Raw genomic sequence first — 18,078 nt, 5'->3', positions numbered from 1 at the left:
GTTTGGCCGGGGGTGCGACTTATACTCAGGAGCGACTTATGTGTGAAATTATTAACACATTAGCGTAAAATATCAAATAATATTATTTAGCTCATTCACGTAAGAGACTAGACGTATAAGATTTCATGGGATTTAGCGATTAGGAGTGACAGATTGTTTAGTAAACGTATAGCATGTTCTATATGTTATAGTTATTTGAATGACTCTTACCATAATATGTTACGTTAACATACCAGGCACGTTCTCAGTTGGTTATTTATGCGTCATATAACGTACACTTATTCAGCCTGTTGTTCACTATTCTTTATTTATTTTAAATTGCCTTTCAAATGTCTATTCTTGGTGTTGGGTTTTATCAAATAAATTTCCCCAAGAAATGCGACTTATACTCCAGTGCGACTTATATATGTTTTTTTCCTTCTTTATTATGCATTTTCGTCCGGTGCGACTTATACGGGGGCGGCTTGGCGTAGTGGGTAGAGCGCCCGTGTCAGAAACCTGAGGGTTGCAGGTTCGCTCCCCGCCTCTTACCATGCCGTTGTGTCCTTGGGCAGGACACTTCACCCTTGCCCCCGGTGCCTCTCACACCGGTGAATGAATGTTGAATGAATGATAGGTGGTGGTCGGAGGGGCCGTAGGCGCAAATTGGCAGCCACGCTTTCGTCAGTCTACCCCAGGGCAGCTGTGGCTACGAAAGTAGCTTACCACCACCAGGTGTGAATTAATGATGGGTTTTTAACATGTAAAGCGACTTTGGGTACTTAGAAAAGCGCTATATAAATCCCAGGTATTATTATTATTATTATTATACTCCAGAGCGACTTATTCTACGAAAAATGCGGTACATACTATGCAAAGATAAAAAAAAGCTTGTTGCGAAAAATGAGTTGGAATTTCACAAGAAAAAGGTCACAATTTCACGAGAAAAACTCAGAATTTTGACAGTATTATAATAAAAGTCGTCATTTTACTCAACGCAAGTCAAAATGTTACAAGAAAAACTGAACTTCTGTGCGATATTATGATAAAAGTTGGAATTTTACTCAATGACAGTCGCAATTTTACAAGAAAAGCTTAAAATTTTGGCAATTTTATGAAAAGAGTCGTGATTTTAATCGACAAAAGTCAGAAAACTTACATGTTGGACAATATTTTAATAATGATCGGAATTTTACTAAAATGTCACTATTTTACAAGAACAACAAAAAAATTGGCAATATTGTGATAAAAGTCAGAATTTTATACGACAAATGTCACCATTTGGCATTAAAAAGTCAGAATTTTACATAAAAAAAGTAATAGTTTCACGAGAAAATATTGCAATATTACAGAAACAGAAAGACTATTAGTAATTGTTCTCAATTTTATAAGAAAAAAGTCGACACATTGTGAGAAAAATACTTTTTTGTTTGTAATTGTTTTTTAATCTTCATTATTTACGTCAAGTTATTACAGTATGTCTGTATATACCTATGTATTTTATTTTTTTAAATTAATTCTGGCCAAAGAGGTTCACATTTCAATTTCTTACAAACACTTGTTATTACACATGTTGACCAGAGGGGGAGCACTTCAAATTTTTACACACACTTGTTATTTCATATGTTGACCAGAGGGGGAGCAGTTTTAAAACAGTCAATTTGAAAAATAACACAGGCACAGGCCAGCTAAAGAACAAGAATGTAATTTCCTGTTCAGTGGACACGTTATCATATTGACATGTTTGGCCTTTCAACACTGTCGCATTGATAAACATTTTTTAAATCAACATCATACTTAATTTGTCATTAGCGGCCTTGTCGTTTCTCTACTCCACACCTCGAAAGTGGAACAAAATCTGCTCGAAAAGGCTGGCCTGTCTTCAGTTAGTTTGGATTTAGAAACATTTTTTTTCGCCGCAATGATGGAAATGGAGTAATGTGTTCCAGGGTCAAGCTGTGGCCATCATGAAATTTTTTTTTTTTACTTTTTAAAAGGGGTCATAAAATGATTTTTACTCTATATTTAAAACACTTGCGTGTTCTCTACATTAGTGTTGCTTAACCATAAAGCTGCGACCAATTTTTGGGCCACCAAAAAAATATACTAAGTTGTAATACACTTTTCTACCACTTGTGGCAGTAATAGCCATCTCCAACAAACAGAAGAAGTCTGGAGCTAGAGACTTAGAGAGTGCAAAAAGTATGACTAAATACCACTGTTACTATAAAATACTATTAAAATTAAGAGCAAAAATTAGAATTCAGTGTTAGTATTTGAGTGGGACTTGAGCCCCTCTGTAGTAGAAAAGTTGGGCCCCAAGGTCAAAAAGGTTAAGAACCCTTGGTCGACATAACATGTAATGTTGGTGCTTTGGTCAAAATGTCACATTAATCTAGCTTTACAGACCCACCTTCGCACCCCTTTCCTCCTGTCTCTTTAAGGCCCCTTCTAAACTAAGGTTATCCAGGCTATACCCCACCTAACCTTATCATTGTCCACACACACACACAATGCCACTGTTTAAGACCCCCTCCTCCCTCCGTCCACCGGCGCAACGCGACCTAGTACGCATGCGAGAAAAAAAATACGCCCGCCATAGTTACCTCTGACCTGGAAGTGTATTCTTACCCTGTGTTTCAATAAAGCCTATTGCCACACTTCTTTTAACAGTAAACCTTGCTTGCCTCACCTTGCTTGCCTCACCTTGCTTGCCTGCATTCTCGTTGTCTCCCCTTCGACAAATGGACAAAGTTTTTCACTATGCTGACCTGGACATTCGAAAATTCTCTTGCCGTTCCTGTGGCACTACACACTCGTTGACAAACATATCCCACCAGGCTGCCGTTCTTCCAGGCCTTATCCAAAACCATTGCTCAACATTGCTATGTTGCCGTCTGAGATGTGTTGTAGCCGAAATAGCTGCAATCGCGCATCTCCTTCTTTTAAGGTATTCATGTGTGATTTCCACGAGCGTCTGTTATGAAGCTGGCTGTGGCGCGTTCTTTCTGACGTCACTTCCTGTCTGGGGCGCGGTTTTTCTGGCGTCACTTCCTCTCTGAAATTAGGTTGTAAACAATCGATGAGTCCATACAAAGCTAAGAGCCGGAGATTCAATAAATACACGGCGCACTTACCCGTGTAAAAAATTATCCAAGGGGGGGACCTTAAACGATGGGTTAGTGTGGCTGACACGGGGCTTAGGCTAAATCATTTTTCGTTTAAGGAGTTAATGTAGACAGGGCCTAAAAATATATTTTTAAGGGAACTGTCTTATTGAGATGCAAATGAACCCCTCTCTGCCCCACCCCCTCGCGCTGACTGAAAGTACTTCCTCGCCCTGTCAGACGTTTCGGAAGTTTTTGAGATACACTTCTCGTGAGAGACAAAAAATATAATCTCATTTTCTATCTCGTAACGCCGCGGGGGCAGGTCGTCGGGAATTCGCCAACAATCGCCACATTTTATTCCGCCAAACAATTCTTAGATTTCAGAGTTCGTCCATTCCATCACACTCTTTGACGTCTACCAGTGCTCTGGAGTATCGTCTTGGCGAGTCAGTTGGATTTCGTGACATGTCCGTACCGTTGTAATTTTCCCTTTTTGAGCATCGACAGGAGATCTTCATGAGGTCTGATAGCGTTGGTGACTGCGGCAAACCTCAACGTTCGTCAGATGCCAAACAATCTCCTGAAACATCTTGTCTCCATTGCAATCTCCCGCTGCTTCCTGTGCTTTTAAGAAGTTCCAGCTTGTCCACTCTGTCACATTCTTCCATCTCTACCAGGTACAGTGCCCTGGAGTATCGTCTTGGCGAGTCATTTGGATTTTGTGACATATCTGTACCATCGTAGTTTCCTCTTTCTGATCGTGAACAGGAGATCTTCATGAGGTCTGATGGAGTTGGTGATTCTGCGGCAAACCTCAATATTCGTTACATGCCAAACAAACTCCTGAAACATCTTGTCTCCATTGCCTTGATCTTTCAGGGGAGTTCTGCATTCAGTGTCTGTGACTCATATACCTACTATAGGATCGATTGGACTAGTGAACGCATGAGGAGCACCTTGGACTTTAGGCAGAGCTGTTTCTTTTTCCATCCCGTAACCCCGGGGGGAGGTCGTCAGGGCATCATCCCAATCTTTGGCTGCTTCCTGTGCTTCTAAGAAGTTCAAACTTGTCCACTCTCACATTCTTCGACCTCAATCAGGTACAGTGACCTGGAGTAACGTCTTGGCAAGTCAGTTGGATTTTGTGACATATCTGTACCATTGTAGTTTCCTCTTTCTGATCGTGAACAGGAAATCTTCATGAGGTCTGATGGAGTTGGTGATTCTGCGGCAAACCTCAATGTTCGTTACATGCCAAACAATCTCCTGAAACATCTTGTCTCCATTGCCTTGATCTTTCAGGGGAGTTCTGCATTCAGTGTCTCTGACTCACAAACCTACCATACAGTAGGATCAATTGGACTAGTGAACGCATTAAGAGCATCTTGGACTTCAGGCTGAGCTGTTTCACTTTCCATCCCGTAACCCCGGGGGTTGGTCGTCTGAGCATCATCACCATCTCTAGCTGCTTCCTGTGCTTTTAAGAAGTTCGAGCTTGTCCACTCTGTCACATTCTTCCACCTCTACCAGGTACAGTGCCCTGGACTATAGTCTTGGCGAGTCAGTTGGATTTTGTGACATATCTGTACCATCGTAGTTTCCTCTTTCTGATCGTGAACAGGAGATCTTCATGAGGTCTGATGGAGTTGGTGATTCTGTGGCAAACCAAAAATGTTCATTACATGCCAAACAATCTCTCGAAGCCTCTCGTCTCCATTGCCTCGATCCTCTTCTGGAGTTCTGCATTCAGAGTCCATGACTCACATGCCTATCGTAGAATCGATTTAACGAGTGAACGTCTGAGGAGCACCTTGGACTTCAGGCGGATGTGTCTGACTTTCCAGACAGGTTTCAGTTGGGTAAGAACAGATGAGGCCTGGGCCATCCTAGAGAGCGTATATGGGTGGGAACCTTCGTCGTTGACAATGTATATGAACCTGGTTAGAGCCTTCGAGAGACTGACTGTTGACCTAAATGTTGGTGAGGAATCCTGCGGTGTTGTTTGTCATGATTATGGTCTTCTCTGAACTCATTTCCATCACAAAGTCCTTAGAGGTGGCCTCTTTGGCTATGCGCATCAATGTCATCAGCAATCCGGAAATGTATCATAAATTGGGATTGTATTCTGCTTTCTATGAGCAATGGCAACAGTTACGAATTTTAGCATCCAAGTGTACATATATTGTATGAACCAGAGTCTAGCAAGGAACGAGAGCAAACCAAAGCATAAGCAACTTCAGAACCGAGCGTTGAAATAAAGCATCTCAAAGGTTTGTAATTTATTAGCTTTCTTTCAGTTTCATAAAGATGCAAGAATACAGGATAAGTGTCATTTCGCTACTTGAAATGAAATCCAAGAATATAGCAAGATATGTAGCCTGCTTATCGTATAGTTAAGCGTAAATGAGACATAGCTAACATTTATTACATATGTCAGTCTACTCTTATTAGACTTCATTACTTCACCTATCACTGGTCCCTAGGGATGAGTTCCAGTTTACCTTTAAACTGATACGATACTAATTCCTGGTATCTGGGAATTGATACTGAACGGTTTTAATTTCCGGTACTTGTGTGTTAATAAATGTTTTGTTTGATAATACGATCTCATTTTTAGTGTTTGTTTTTTTCTCACATTTCTTTGCATGAAGTTGCAATTCCAAGAATAGACACGGCTGTAGTATATAGGCTACAGTGTGTTGCCGTAGTCAGAAAGTCGTTTTTTGCCATTAAGTTGAATGTGCCAGTCTTGTCTTTTGTTGAGTCCTACAAAGTGTTTGTACTGTAAGTATTGTATTTATCACACACCAGCTATTTGATTGTAACGTGCATCGTAAGGGACGGCGTGGCGAAGTTGGTAGAGTGGCTGTGCTAGCAATCGGAGTGTTGCTGGTTACCGGGGTTCAATTCCCACCTTCTACCTTCCTAGTCACGTCCGTTGTGTCCTTGGGCAAGACACTTCACCCTTTGCCTCTGATGGCTGCTGGTTAGCGCCTTGCATGGCAGCTCCCGCCATCAGTGTGTGAATGTTTGTGTGAATGGGTAAATGTGGAAATACTGTCAAAGCGCTTTGAGTACCTTGAAGGTAGAAAAGCGCTATACAAGTACAACCCATTTATCATTTATTTATAAACCACTGGTGCGTTTATGGCCACACAAAAAGTCGGACAACTCAAACACCACACAAAGTTACACTATGACTCCTCAGTCATACGTGTGCTTATTTTACTGTCATTTATTATTAATGTTAATTTATTTATACTAGTCATGGAATGCTGTTACACACACTATGTTGAAGTATTACTATTATTATTAATTATTATTATTATTATTATTATTATTTATCTTACGGTATATATCAAAAATAATATTGAGCAAAATTTAATTGAAATATTGTCGATGTGGCCCTCCAACAGTGCTCGGGTTGCTCATGCGGCCCCCGGTAAAAATTAATTGCCCACCCCTGGCCTAAACTAAAGTCTTAACAAGCTGCTCCGCTTAGTTCTGCCTCTGTCAGTACGTCTCTGCAGCACCCAGCATTGTCCTACACACAGAACCATCCGATTTGTTACACGCAGAGCAGTAACAGCTAATCAGCAGTGCGTATTCAGAGCGCATGTAACAGCCAATCAGCAGTGCATATTCAGAGCGCATTAAGTCAGTGCTCCTGCGTGGAGTGAGCAGAAAGGTGTTTAGCAGGTAAGGCAGCGGACTCTCCCCAAATTATAATAAACACCTTCCAGTCAACTACTAGTAACATCACTATGAGCCAGTTGACGTTCTATAAACATAAGCGGCAGCTCAGCTTGCTCGCAGTCCTTGAGGTGAAGGCTAATAAGCTTGTAGCGTGACGTTAGCTCACTGTGCGGTGTGTGTGTTACGGAGAGCAGAGCCCTGTCTGTCTGAGATAAAGACAAGCATTATTGACCTACATTTAACAACTAAGTTATTTCACTTTACCTTTTTCTGTGTTGATTGAGCTGTGTTGAAGCAGCAAAAAACGACATTATGTTAAATGAAGAGTTTCCTGAAGCTGTCTCTGATAGTTGATATAATAATGTAACTGCATCATAAAGCCTACATGAACTCCATTGCTATTGTACTATTTTTTCAGCTGTAGTTACATTAATCATTAGTAATGTAGCAGCCTAGTTTTGAATGGCAGGCTCCCTGCTATCACATGTTGATAAAAATATAACATTTACATAATAAAAATCAACTACAGGCTTCCCAAATGCTGTAATAAATTAAGCACGATGAGTTGAACATATGTCAGCATGTGGCCTCACTTTTAACTATTTTTTTCAAACGCTTATTGCAAACGCTTACTTACAGTAAGTCATTATTTTGACTTACTAAGTCATAATAATGACATACTTAGTATCTCAGGTAACTAGGACTGTTTTGTTTTTACTTTACGGAAAAAATATCGAGATATATATAGTATATCGCCATTCAGCAAACGGAGCGGAAAACACAACCAAAAATTGTAGGCTTCTTCACGCGACGAAGCCGGCCTACTTCACCGCAGTCTGTAGTCTATTGCCCCCCAGGCTGTGGTGGCAGCGATGAGGTGGAGACGTGATGGCGACAGGCCAAGTTACACCGATCCTTACACCCACCCACCCCCTTCCCCGGTCTGTCCGCCGCAGAGACACCGCATTAACTAACAAATTTTCTGGGGGAAACACTGGTGACAATTATTGGTACTGTACCTTTAACTTAAATATATATATATATATACTGTATATTAGGGGTGTAACGGTACGTGTATTTGTATTGAACCGTTTCGGTACGGGGCTTCCGGTTCGGTTCGGAGGTGTACCGAACGAGTTTCCAACATATTAAGTAGCGTAACGCACGTTGTGTAAACAATGCACACCGAGGCACAACACACGGCATGCTAGCAGCTAACGGGCTATGATAGACTGACCATACGTCCTCTTTTCACCGGACATGCCCTCTTTTGCGGAGCTGTCAGGGCGGAGTTTCTTAAATGCCTCAAATGTCCGGCATTTTGAGTTAAGGTTGCATGTATTTTCAATGTACGTTCAGGGTTAAGAAGGGGTTGAAAACAAAACAAATTGTGCGCGCAGCAGCATTCGTGAGGGAGGGGCAGAGACAGAGAGAGCGAGAGAGTTATGATAAACGTGCATGCGTCGCCAGGCTCTGCTTTTTATCCATAGATTTATCAGATAAAATTGTTTATTATCTATAGCAGGGGTGTCAAAAGTGTGCCATTTGCGGCCCACAGCTAATGTTTTAAAGGCCCACGGCACATTGTAAAAATACTATTAAAATAAACAAAAACATAACAAAAGTGAAATAAAAAAGCTTAAAGGTTAAATGTAATTTAGAAAAAGTTGCAATGTTGACTAATAAAACAAAGCTGTTTTTTTTTCAAACTGTCATTGCTCAAAACATAATATTGAATCAAAATCAATGTTATTATGAATTATTGATTCATCCAAGGTTCCGATTACTTCACATCAAATATTCCACTAAGAAAAATATTTTTGGTGGAAGATTTTGCAAATTTGGTAAATAAATAACCCACAAATTCATATTTTGTTGTTTTCTTACTGTACCGAAAATGAACCGAACATTTTTGTGTACCGTTACACCCCTAATATATGAAAAATGTTTAACTAAACATTAACATTTTCCTACAGGAATAATTTTTGACATACTAGATTATGCAGTTTACACAATCTTAGTATTATTATTCTAACTTAGTATTATTATTCTAACCTTACAAGGTAAAAAAAAAAAAAAACAATAGTAAAAAATATACGTTTCTTTTATATGCATTTTCTTTTGAATAAAAAAATATCAAAATGACCTCAGCATACTCGTACTTTTCAGTGTGCGGCCCTTGGTGGAAAAGGTTTGGACACCGCTGCTCCAAGTGGTTGTGATGAAAACATTAGTCATCACATTATCTTTCATGGTCACTGTGTGCATGTTGTTTTTTTCTTGGAATTTTCTATAGCTTTGTTCTGATGTTTTTTTATCTTTCCTGGCAGCACTCGGGCGTCCTGTCAGGTGGAGTAGGAGGTTGGAGCTATTTTGGATGTTCCAGGAAATAAAAACCACATCATGGATGATTTTACGCTTCCCGACACAGCGCTAAAATGTTCGAAATGACAATGTAATCTCTGCTAATGTGCGTGTTTATGACAGAGAGACAAATACTAACATGTCAGGACGCCTTTAGTTAAATATAGCACACACCCAGGTGCAATTCAGCAATTTACTTGATGGAGGCTTTCTGTGGCCCTAAAAAAATTTTGTTTGGGGTCCCCAATTTGGTCTTTAATATTTCTAGTGTGAAGGTCAGCAACCTTTATAAGCTCTTTAGTGCTGCCTTAGTGGCTCCCTGGAGCATTTTTTTTTAAATTTGGAAAATGGAAAAAGACGGGGGGAAAATATTTCTTTTGTTTTAATGTTTTTTGTTTGAGGACAAACATGACACAAACACAGTTTGTTTACATGTAAAATCTTCCACTACTTCTTTGTCTCACTGTTGTCCACCAAAAGTTTTATACTGTGCGCTTTGTTGATGTTATTGACTTGTGTGGAATGCTAATCAGGCATATTTGGTCACTGCATGACTGCAAGCTAATCCATGCTAACATGCTATTTAGGCTAGCTGTATGTACATATTGCATCATTATGCCTCATTTGTAGGTATACTTGAGGTCATTTAATATCCTTTACTTTTGTCCTTTTTGTACATAATTTATATTTGCATGTCTCATGACTGTATGTAATATTGGCTGCATTTCACATAGTTGTTTGTGTGCCATGTTGTTCCAGACCACAGCAAACATTACCTAGTTTGCCAAAGATTGTAATAAAACTATTAAAAGAAGACAGCCTGCCATTATACATACATAGCCATTTTGATAGCAGGCTATTATAGCTAATATAGACACTGACATCATCTGTTGTCTTCATTATAAGACTTATATACAGCTTTTCATTTTTTGCGGCTCCAGACAGATTTGTTTTTTGTATTTTTGGTCCAATATGGCTCTTCAACAATTTGGTTTGCCGACCTCTGCACTAGTGTAACACGCTGGGTGCTAAGACTAATGGCAGCCCATTGAGTAGTGGAATGTTACACAACCAACAAAAGAGTACAGGTTTATGATTAGATATTAACATACTGCATAAGGAATGATCAATATTTTATAATGTATGTAAAATGTGCATATTTAAAGAATTCAAGGAACTTTATTTTTTTAGCAGCACACATGAGATGGCATGGAACTTGGTACGCAAAGTCCCAGGTTTATCGCAAAGAGTACTGTAAGAACTACAAATGTACATAATTAACATTGAGCAGGATGTAAATAGAGTAGGTTATAAGTAGGAATATATTATAGTATAAATAATCATATATGCACAATAGACAAAGAGACTCTATAAACAACAACAATTCCATCCAATATGTTCAATAGTCCAAGGTCATGTGTTTAAGTGTGTAGGGCCCCGCGTTCCGTGGGGGCCAAATTATCCAAGACGAAGCGCTTTTTAAAATGTAAATAAATGAATGATTCATATGAAATTTTACCGCCAAACTTTTTCTAGTCCCTTCCTGCTCTGTCACTGATAAGAATGCAATGATACATTTTCCAAGGCATCTTCATTGTCCACTAGGGGTGTACAAAAAAATCCATTCACATTTGCAATCTGTTTTGAAAAACATTTCAATAATACTATTATACCAAGTAAAACATTGTGAGAACCAGTTTGACTCGAGAATCGATGCTGAATCGAATCATCACCACACGAATCGGAATCAGATCAAATCGTTAGGTGCCTTAAGATTCACACCCGTGTCCACTAGGGGTGCACAAAAAAATCCATTCACATGCGAAATGCAATTTTTATTTAACCCGATTCTAAATTAATTCATTCTTGTGAAAAAATATTAGAAATATTTATATAATTGTTTTAAATGTACCGTATTTTCCGGACTATAAGGCACACTTAAAATCTTTTTTTTCCCCTCAAAACTCGACAGTGCGCCTTATAACCCGGTGCGCCTAATGTACGGAATAATTCTGGTTTTGCTTACCGAACTCGAAGCAATTTTATTTGGTACATGGTGTAATGATGAGTGTTACCAGTAGATGGCAGTCACACAAAATAGATATGTGTAGACTGCACTATGATGGCAATATGACTCACGTAACAACACCAACATTTTATATCAGGGGTCTCAGACACGCAGCCCGCAAAACGTTATTTTGCGGCCCCCACCTTAATATGAAAGTTTAATGTTGTTTAATGCGAGTTTTATATGAATGGCGCTTGACAGCATTGTGTGCGGAGCTGAAGGAATCTACCAATCACGGTGTGGTATTTGGTAGACGATTTTTGTTATTTGGGTCTGTCACGCCAATTTTCTTCACATTACAAAAACCTTCCTATCCCCCATTTACTTCCGGGGTCATTTCCTCTTACGTCATTTCCTCTTACTTACGTCATTTCCTCTTACGTCATTGACAGCGATCGATAGCACTTCGGCTTTGACTGCCCGTCGCTGTTTTTTGTTTTTTTTTATAATATAGCGTTAACAAAACGTCTGTATTAATCGGACAAGTACTAATCGGACAAATTAACTTGAGGATATTCCTGACTGCACATTTGACTCGTGGACATATGCGGAAATGAATAACAGTGTACAATAAGTTAATTCATTATCAATCAACATTATCAAACTTTATTAAAACTAAATGTATTCGTTAAATTCATTTTTTTTTAGTTTTCTGTGTAAGTGAACTAAATTAAAATGACATTTATGTGCACATATGTACCTCAGTGAAGTCAGATGACATTTAACATTATTATATATTAATTAATATTAGTGAAATGGTTTCAACAATAATGTTGATTTAAAGTACAGACATTTAACAGTATTATATATTAATTAATATTTTTTGCACGTTACCACGAAGACAGAAGTTCCCAGCAGCGGCCCTAACACTCCGCTTGAAATGTTTCGAAGCCTGCTTGTGTTTAACATAAGTCCCCTGGGAAAGATAAAGACAAATATCATTCAGTGACACCACCATTTTCAGGAGATTTGGATTCTATCTCAGTGACACCACCATTTTCAGGAGATTTGGATTCTATCGATCGCTGTCAATGACGTAAGTAAGAGGAAATGACGTAAGAGGAAATGACCCCGGAAGTAAATGGGGGATAGGAAGGTTTTTGAAATGGGAAGAAAATTGGCGTGACAGGTCCAAAATGGCCCTTTCAACGTTCCGGGTTGCCTACCTTTGCATTAGTGGAAAAGCGGCAAATGAGTGAAAGCGACAGAAACGTTGCCATGGAGACGAGGGTTTTCTTACGTGCCTGGCTGCAGTCGCACGCGACACCTGTTCGTCAGTAATAACAGTCCCCGATAACCTGGACCAATTCAAACCGTTGTTTTTTTTATTGTTTAATTTGCATTGCCTCACATTACTTAATTCTGATTTTGTTAATTTATATTTTGATTTTATTTTGTGTTAAAAATAAAAATAAAGACATTTAAAAAAAATTTTTTTAAGAAATCTTGTCTTGCGGCCCAGCCTCAACCAGACTCTGCATCCAGTGGCCCCCAGGTAAATTGAGTTTGAGACCCCTGTTTTATATGTTCCATTGAAAATATAGAACATTACACAAAGTGCTCAAAAGTCTATCAAAATGTTTTAGTACGACTTTGGTGAGCTATGAAGCTGCACCGTTTGATGGATTGTACTGTGCTTGAACATACGAGTATTATTATGGTGTGTGTATAAGGTAAGACATTATCTGGCGTTTTGTTTCGCAATATTATGCAAAAGCAATTTTTCTTATCTTCTGGTACCTGCTGATCTGTATTTGGGATCTGCATAAGTCCTGAAAAATTGCGCGTGTCCACTTTTGTAGTCCGTGCCGACGCCGTAGTTGATAAGCTTCTTCTTTTTCTTTATCTTCTTGTTATGGGACATCCATCCTCCGCTGTTGCCATTTCTAATATAAAGTAGTGTAAAGTTCTTACTTATATCTGTCAGTAAACTCGCCATGAAAGTGTTAAAACATACCGGTATAGTGAGTTTACATTATTCACCCAAGGAACTTTAGTTATTAGAGTTCCGGTCGGACGTTCTTTCACGGGACACATTTCCGGCCTTGTTGATGAGGAGATGCTGCTCCGTTATTGATTTAAGTAAAGTCTGAACGTCATTAAAACAGTTAGCTCCATCTTTTGACACTTCTTCCACTCCCGTCCTCGCACGCTACACCGCTACAACAAAGATGGCGGGGAGAAGACGCTGCCGAAGGTGAGCCACGTAAATAAGACCGCCCACAAAACGGCGCATCCTGAAGCGACTGTCAGAAAGTGGCTTGAAGATGATCTGTAAAACATCATCTATGCAACATTTTGACCAAAGAACCACCATTACATAATATGTAAACCAAAAGGAAGTCTTTTACATTGAGAAAAAAAAATAAGAATAATATGACTCCTTTAATGCGCCTTATATATAGGGGAGACAGGGGGCCTTCTCTGTGGTCGGCCCTAAGCTCTGGAACACTCTGCCCCTTCATGTTCAAACTGCTTCCACAGTGGAGTGTTTTAAGTCTCGCCTTAAGACCCACTTTTATTCTTTGGCTTTTAACACTACGTGAGTTGTGTGGTCTTCTGTCCTCTGTTGTCCTCTGTGTTTTGTTTTTTTTAATACATTTTGATTTCTATTTTACTGTTTTAATTGGTTTTACCCTTTAAAATAGTTTTTAATCATATTTATTTTTTTATATTGTTTTTATATTGGTTTTCTATTCATTTATTTTTTGTTTTTATTCAGTCATTGGTGGAGCATAATATTTGTTTTTAATATTGTTTTTAATATTGTTTTTAACATGGCTGTGCAGCACTTTGGAAACATTCTTGTTGTGTAAATGTGCTATATAAATAAAGTGGATTGGATTGGATTGAAAAAAGATAGAAAATAAACCCTTCATCGGTAGTGCGCCCTATGGTCCGGAAAATACGGTATTTCCTTTTTTATGTATATATTTATAAGGCAAAGACTACGAAAAATAAAAAGTTCTTTCGACACTATATTTCTGTGGAAAAGGTTGGTCTACAATACAAACACAAATAATAGAGTAATTTCAATAATACACAAATACATGTTTTACGATGACACAGTTCAAATCCTTAGTCGTTGTGGCCCTAAACAACCACATAGAGCATTCATGCCAGGAGCCGGCCCCGGTTGTAATGTACGTACAGTATAATGTAGGGTTGTACGGTATACCGGTATTAGTACAGTACCGCGATACTAATGAATTGCTGGTTTCTAAAGCACAGGAGCATGTTCGGCAGTGCACACACACCGAGTACTTACAAGCAGACACAATATGTAGACAGAAAAGGGAGAACGGATGCATTTTGGCTTAAAAACTAACGATAAAGGTGAAGTTATAACACTGAAACGCCCTCAGGAAGAGGTGCTTTAAGACATGGCTAGCTAGCGAGTGGCTAAAGTCCATCCGCAGTCGGCAGTGTTTTAGCTACATCTAAAACACTAATTCTCGCCTCCATAGTAACAAATAAAGTATGTTTCTTACATGTATCATCCCTTGCAGGACGAGGAACACCTAAACATGTACATGATACAATAGCTCACCGGCGTCACAATATAAACAAACGCCATTGGTCGATCTCCACCTAACATCCACTGTAATGATATCAAGTACAGGAGCGTATCTAGTCGATACTACTATGATTACATCGATATTTTTTAGCATCACAACATTTTATTTTGTTTTATATTATGTTTATAAAGTCATGAAATGTGTCCCTGGACACATTAGGACTTTGAATATGACCAATGTATGATCCTGTAACTACTTGGTATCGGATTGATACCCAAATTTGTGGTATTATCCAAAACTAATGTAAAGTATCAAACAACAGAATAATAAGTGATTATAAAATTTTTACAGAAGTGTAGATAGAACATGTTAAAATAGAAAATAACCAGCTATTAACAGTAAATGAACAAGTAGATGAATATTTAATTTTCTACCACTTGTCCTTAATAATTTTGACAAAATAATAGAATGATCAATGACAATATGTTACTGCATATGTCAGCAGACTAAATTACGAGCCTTTGTTTGCTTACTTACTACTAAAAGACAAGTTGTCTATTATCATCACAATTTTATTTAAGGACAAACTTGCAATAATAAACATATGGCTTTATTTGTGTTAAAATAAAGCCAATAATGCAATATTTTGTGGTCCCATTGATTTAGAAAAGTATCGAAATAAATTTCGGTACCAGTACCAAAATATTGGCATCGGGATAACACTAGTATAATGATATACGTAAAGAAGCCATTCAGAGTCCACCTGTTAATATTAATGTCTCAATAAAAAAATTAGTACATGAGGGACGTTCGGTCCTAAACAACTGCATGGACATGGTGTGTGTATTGTGTGAGTGTGTGTGTTACCTTTATCAGAGGCTCACGCTGACCATGACACACACCTGCCTTGCTTTTGCACTGGCTGTTCCTTCTTGTCTTCAGAAACCCCTGAAAAAACACACAAAGGAAATTAATTGAAGAAATCTAGCATGCAGCTTTTTCATGCCTTCACACATTTGTTAAATACACCTTGTTAGTAAATGTACTTGGTACATCAACACAGGGCAGTCCAAAGTCCGGCATGGGGGCCATTGGCGAACTGCAGCTAATTTTTTTAATGTTAAAATTAATATTTTAGTCATCTCTTGTCCAACAACATTTTTAGTGTTTCTTATGTGCCTTATGTTGTATTGCTTTGGTTTCCCTAGCCTGGTTCTGTTTTATATCTAAAAGATAAGACACTTTTATAGGTCTGCTTGGTTCTTCTCATAAGCAGGTGAAGGCGGAGATCACTAAATTATGTTGTATTTGTCTTTTGGCCAAAGGTTACTCTCAAAATGGGTGTCTTTTGTGATTGATGCTGTATTACTTAATGCCTTTCCCAATGTTTAACCCAGGGGTCGGCAACCCAAAATGTTGAAAGAGCCATATTGGACAGAAAATACACAAAGAAAAATGTGTCTGGAGCTGCAAAAAATTAAAAGTGTTATAATGAAGACAACACAAGCTGTAAGTGTCTATATTAGCTATAATAGCCTACTATTATAGCTATAATAGCCTACTATTATAGCTAATATAGACATCATCCCCCCTATGGGACGCAAATCCCATCGGGGTGATGGAAGTCAAAAATGACTTTAAAAGTCTGATATAAGTGTTATAATGAAGACAACACATGATGTAAGTGTCTATATTAGCCTATTATCAAAATGACTATGTGTCATAGGCTGACGCAAATCTTTGTTGACAGAAATGTAATATTCATTCTACACATTTTTACGACATTTGAAATCATTAGCAAAAAGGAGGCTTCTCGGGGGGTGAAACAACTCCTGGACATTACTGGCTTAGAATTACCAAAGGTATAGATGTGTGTGTCCAAGTTAAAAGGAAACGGCAGGCTGTTTGGACAACATGGCACACAAACAATGCAGCCAATATGTCATACAGATAATGTGTCATGAGACATGCAATTATAAATTGAATTAAGAGGACTTAAAGGAAATTGAACGAGCTCAAATATACCTACAAATGAGGCATAATGATGCAATATGTACATACAGCTAGCCTATTTAGCATGTTAGCATTGATTAGCTCACAGTCATGCACGGACCAAATTCTGCCTAATTAGCACTCCACACAAGTCAATAACATCAACAAAGCTCACCTTTGTGCATTCACGCGCTGTATAAAAAGTTTGGTGGACAAAGTAAGACAAAGAAGGAGTGGCATAAAACACGTCTAACTATGACAGCGTCGAAGAACGTTGTACAAGTAAACAAACTGCGGTGAGTTCACAGACCGCCAAAATTAGTAGGACAAAACGGCGCTGGCCAAATAGTCTCTAATCACTGAAGCATGTTTAATATAAACACTATTAAACACAATATTTACTGCATATGTCAGCAGACTAAATTAGGAGCCTTTGTTTGTTTACTTACTAATAAAAGACAAGTTGTCTTGTATGTTCACTATTTTATTTAAGGACAAACTTGCAATAATAAACATATGTTTAATGTACCCTAAGATTTTTTGTTTATTTAGAAAAGTATCGAAAAGTATCAAAATCATTTTTTGGTACCGGTTCCGGTACCAAAATGCTTCATAAAGTAACGTCTTTCTGTCCTGAGGATGCCCAGGTAGATACACTATATTGCCAAAAGTATTTGGCCACCTGCCTTGACTCACATATGAACTTGAAGTGCCATCCCATTCCTAACCCATACGGTTCAATATGATGTCGGTCCACCTTTTGCAGCTATTACAGCTTCAACTGTTCTGGGAAGGCTGTCCACAAGGTTGCGGAATGTGTTTATAGGAATGTTCAACCATTCTCGCAGAAGCGCATTGGTGAGGTCACACACTGATGTTGGTGGAGAAGGCCTGGCTCTCAGTCTCTGTTCTAATTCATCCCAAAGGTGTTCTATCGGGTTCAGGTCAGGACTCTGTGCAGGCCAGTCAAGTTCATCCACACCAGACTCTGTCATCCATGTCTTTATGGACCTTGCTTTGTGCACTGGTGCACAGTCATGTTGGAAGAGGAAACTGTTCCCACAAGGTTGGGAGCATGGAATTGTCCAAAATATTTTAGTATCCTGGAACATTCAAAGTTCCTTTCACTGGAACTAAGGGGCCAAGCCCAACTCCTTAAAAACAACCCCACACCATAATTCCTCCTCCACCAAATTTTACATCCTGCACAATGTACTGTTCTCCTGGCAACCTCCAAACCCAGACTCGTCCATCAGATTTCCAGATGGAAAAGCATGATTCATCACTCCAGAGAAGGCGTCTCCACTGCTGTAGAGTCCAGTGGCGAGGTGCTTTACACCACTGTATCCGA

General features: G+C 38.8%; 1 protein-coding gene across 1 annotated transcript in view; it reads right to left on the bottom strand.

The window, feature by feature from the left end:
- Window positions 1-17,033, bottom strand: part of LOC133665008 (multidrug and toxin extrusion protein 1-like) — a 170,994-nt gene extending 153,961 nt beyond the window's left edge. The window contains exons 1-2 of the mRNA XM_062070144.1: window positions 16,903-17,033; window positions 15,603-15,683 (exon numbers count right to left, since the gene is read on the bottom strand). The gene's annotated coding sequence lies outside the window, so the exon portion shown is untranslated. The remainder of the gene's footprint in view (window positions 1-15,602; window positions 15,684-16,902) is intronic.
- Window positions 17,034-18,078: the final 1,045 nt, after the last annotated feature.

The sequence above is a fragment of the Entelurus aequoreus genome, linkage group LG14 (assembly GCF_033978785.1).
Source record: "Entelurus aequoreus isolate RoL-2023_Sb linkage group LG14, RoL_Eaeq_v1.1, whole genome shotgun sequence".
In the NCBI taxonomy this organism is placed as follows: Eukaryota; Metazoa; Chordata; class Actinopteri; order Syngnathiformes; family Syngnathidae; genus Entelurus; species Entelurus aequoreus.
The sequence above is the reverse complement of the archived record's forward strand: the minus strand, read 5'-3'. Positions and strand labels throughout refer to the sequence as shown.